This window comes from Rhipicephalus microplus, chromosome 9, assembly GCF_043290135.1.
Source record: "Rhipicephalus microplus isolate Deutch F79 chromosome 9, USDA_Rmic, whole genome shotgun sequence".
Classification (NCBI taxonomy): domain Eukaryota; kingdom Metazoa; phylum Arthropoda; class Arachnida; order Ixodida; family Ixodidae; genus Rhipicephalus; species Rhipicephalus microplus.
In genome coordinates, this window is record NC_134708.1 from 39,451,071 (window position 1) to 39,455,280 (window position 4,210).

Consider the following 4,210-nt stretch of genomic DNA (forward strand, 5'->3'; position numbering starts at 1 on the left):
TGTCAGCGCACGTTAGAGAATGCCAGATGGTCAAAGTTTCCGGAGCACTCCTCAGTGGCGTATCGTATTCGTATCGCGGTTTTGGGACGTAACACCCAGGCAATATTATTTCTCGTTTTGCGGCGAATTGACTTTCTCTATTTCGGTCTCATTATCGCTTTATGTGTGTCATCATTCCCTCTCGGCATATATCTATCTCACTTTCTTCTTTTCTCTCCATATCTCAGTGTAACTCTGTCCATTTTACTTCCCCTATATATATATATATATATATATATATATATATATATATATATATATATATATATATATGTATATATATATATATATATATATATATGTATATATATATATATATATATATATATATATATATATATATATATATATATATATATATATATATATATATATATATATATATATATATAGGAAAGAAGTGTATACCTAAGGTCTCGTTTTGCCGTGTTTTGCTACAATAATATTGAGATCCAACTGACAATAATGCCAAGGAATGTATAGGGGAAGTTATTATAACCAATGTAAAGTAAGTAAGAAGAAAGAAAAGTGACTGAAAGAATAATTTGCCGTGAGCAGGATTCGAACCTACGACCTTCGAATAACGCGTTCGATGCTCTACCGCTGAGCTATCACGGCGGCCATACCGCCAGCCACTTTATTAATTTTATATGTGAAGTTAAACGTGGGAGTGTCAGTCAGCGCCACCTGTAGCCATGGCGATGAGTGTAGCACACACTCTTTTTATGAGCCTGTATGGCGTCACACACACACACATACATATATATATATAACACTAATCAAGTTATGGTATTATAGCTTGCGTGTATTCCTCTGATACGCCTCCCCACACCGAAGCACGGCTTCCCCCTCGAACTTTACTCAATCGATACATCACAGCGCATTCATACCCGCCAGCAGCTACGCATATCTGGAGATCTCAATAGGACTCCCAATTTCCCGCCTCATGCGTTTTTCTGCTTATCCTTTTTTCCCCAGACGACCTTTTCCCGTCGCCCGAGGCGCGACCTTTTCTCGTTTGTTTCCCTGTTTTTGTTTACTTCCGTTCGATGTCGCGCGCGTGCATTACGGCGTGTCACGTGAAACGCACTTCCGCGACACAGAGTCATCGCGCAGCGTCCATAACCACCCCGGGGAGCGCCATTTCCCTCAATTTCCTTTCCTTCCGCCCGACTTCACCCGAAGTTGACCGTAGGGTGAAAAGAAAAAGAAGACGATAGCTTCTGAAAGCGCCAAGAAAACCGCTATTCCGCGGAAGGAGAACGTGGGACAAGTTTTTTTTTCAGAAGCTGAGGATCAGCACCGAATAACCCGGTATCAGTGCTTGCTAAAATACCGAAGGAGCTGCTGACAGCGACGCGTGCGGGAAGTATTTGGGGGCAGCACTTTCGCCGAAATGGGTTTAATATCCTAAAATACAAATGTGCTCAGTCGCATAGGTTCGGGATCGAGTTTGGCGCAGATTCTACGTATTGGTAGATGTTGCACGGCTACCGCGCTAACACTCTTTTGGAGGTAGTGGGGGAGGGAGAGGCTTTCCAAATCCGGCCGTTTTCCATTTCGGTACCGCGAACGAGAAAAATTTTTCGGACGAAAATCGACAATTTTTTTTTCTTTTGTTTCCCGAAAACGACGCTATCCGAAGCAACCTGAAAGGGGCTCGCGCGTGCTGAAGACGGATTGGTGGCGAGTTTGTTGGATTTTGCTACGTCTCGGAAGAAAACTTCGTCATTCTGGCGGAAGACCTGCTTCCATCGAATATTTTGTCAGGGCCCTCTTTTTTTTCTTTTTTTTCTGATGTGATCTCTTCATTACACGTGTTTGTTTGCTGACGTATTTTTCGGTAAAATAATGCGAAAAAGAAGCGTTACCCTCTTGAATGCCGGCTACGGAAAAAAAAACTCTCAAACACTGTCGTGAATTTCTATAGCGCTTGAATTATTATGCAGATATCTCATTCACTTCCTCTGGTACAATTGTTGTCAGGTACCTTTTATTTGCTGTTCACGGAGCAGTTAGACTTGTTTGCATTTTATAATGTTATTGAAATAATGAATAGTCCAGGTTGGTGCCTTTATGACGACGCCGGATAATCCTCCTCGCTTAGCAAACGAAAGATAATTTGGTTAAAAGAAATTGCGAAGCATCCAATAAATCGCGCAAGACTCGAAACGGCGAGACTAGACGATTCCGAGGTCTAATCTGGTTGCTTCTAGATTTTTGTTAGGCTTCGCCTAAGTGATCCTAGGCTGTTTATCGATGCATTTCCAGCGCAGTGAAGATCGAGTTAAACCGGAGACATTCACAGAGACAGGACATGAAGGTGTCTTGTCTGTGACAATTATGTCTGCGTCCTGTCTTGTCTGTAGAGACTGCAGAGACGGAAACTCGTGCTGAAAAACCATGCGTTCGCATTTGTCACAGATCTGCGGACACGACGCCGTTGGCGTAAGCCATTCATCGCTTCGAGTGTTTTTCTCGCAGCTGTCATTGCCTTTCTTGTTCCCTAGTATTCTGTCGTTGTGCCTACTTGGGTTGTTTGGCTCGTCCCCGTCGCTTCGCAGCCTAACGGCTGTCTGTTTCACTTTCAGTGGACCAGTGGCAAACAGTGGGATTTTCGCCCCTGTTTTTGTCCTGCATACTCGATTGAGATTGTAAATTTATGACGAACATGACATTATATTTGTTATTTGTTTGTTTGTTTGTTTGTTTGTTTGTTTGTTTGTTTGTTTGTTTCAACATATTGCAACCCCGAAGGGCCATCGCAGCAGTGGGCAAATGCAATACATAAAGGAACATCGCAGGAGGGGGCAGATACAATACATCAAGAAGCATAACCGAATTCTCTGAACATCAGTGTTATACAATAATAAGTCATCAAGTGATGAAGATGGAGCACAACTAGGCAGAGCGTTGCATAGTTTCATAGAATTAACAAAAAATAATTTTGAAACGCCACCGTACTATGGGGAAAAAAGACTTGTTCAACTCGTGGCAATTTTGGTTGGTTGTTGGTCTAGGGGGTGCGATGTACTGGCGTGCTCATTGTTATATGCAATACGCTCCATAGCTGTGGTTAAGGTGACCCCAAAAGTGAACAGTGACACCGACAAACGTTGTACTCCTTCAGAAAATACCGCCTACTGAAGTAGTTTAAAATTCACCTTTTTTTTTTCTCATATGCAGGGCCTGCTTTGCAGTGTTAGAGTCATTTCGAGTAAGACAGCGTGTTGCAAACTCATATGGAGCGTGACTGCTTGCTGGGTTGGGAGAATCGTGGCGAGTTAATGGAGGTATAAAGACGGCCAGCTATACCAATGTCGTGTTTAAAAGACTAAAATGGACCAAAGTGTTTTTGGAGGTTTTTGAGCCAATATTTTTTGAAGAAGACACCGCACCGCTTCTCAGTGGTGTGTACGTTACTTCAGGTGACCTCCGTATCGGCAAACTCTCCTCGACTAGACTTTCACCCTTCAATTGACAGAGTTGCGCGAGCGCCACTACTCGGCTGAAAATCGCGCTGCGCTACTCAATAATCGCAGCAGATTATCACTGATATGCAGTGATCTGCCGCACCTAGAGATGGCGCTCTCATCGGCTTTCGCAAGTGAAGGTGAAGCGTTTAGTGAAGGGACGTTCTAGAATACGGGGGCTGCTTACAGTAAAATTTCGGCAATCTGTGACGCCGTATAGCAACGTCAGCACGCAAGGCTTTTTTTTTCATCACTCGGCCAGATAATGACGAAAGACGCTGACGCGCGACGCCTGTCAGTTTTTTTTTTTACTTTTAACGATGTATCTAAGGCTTTCTACTTAATAAATAAAAATGTAATTCTAGATTTTGCAAAAGCGTGTGCCCTCCGTAACTCGATCGTGCATTATTTTTTTTCACTTCTCCTGTTCTCATTTTCCTCCCCTTTTTCGCCTTAACGTCGTAAAGCGGCGCGAGGTCTGTCTCACTCGGGCGAATTTTTCCAATATTCAAGATTGATAACTGCCGTGCACGACATGCGCTATCCAGTGCGGGCGTAGGGAACCGCGCGTTAGGCGAATGTCGTTTCCGAAAAAGACCGCCTTCTCCTACGTTCCCCTGAGCGTTTTGCTTCCTCGTTACACCCCCTCGCCTTGTTGCAACAGCTGGTGACGTGTTGCCTTTGAGTTTTTTCCGTCG

General features: G+C 43.6%; 1 non-coding gene across 1 annotated transcript; it reads right to left on the reverse strand.

The window, feature by feature from the left end:
* Nucleotides 1-585: 585 nt before the first annotated feature.
* On the reverse strand, nucleotides 586-657 carry TRNAT-CGU (transfer RNA threonine (anticodon CGU)). Its single transcript has one exon. It is a non-coding gene; the product is annotated as a tRNA-Thr (tRNA).
* Between the last annotated feature and the right edge of the window lie 3,553 nt (nucleotides 658-4,210).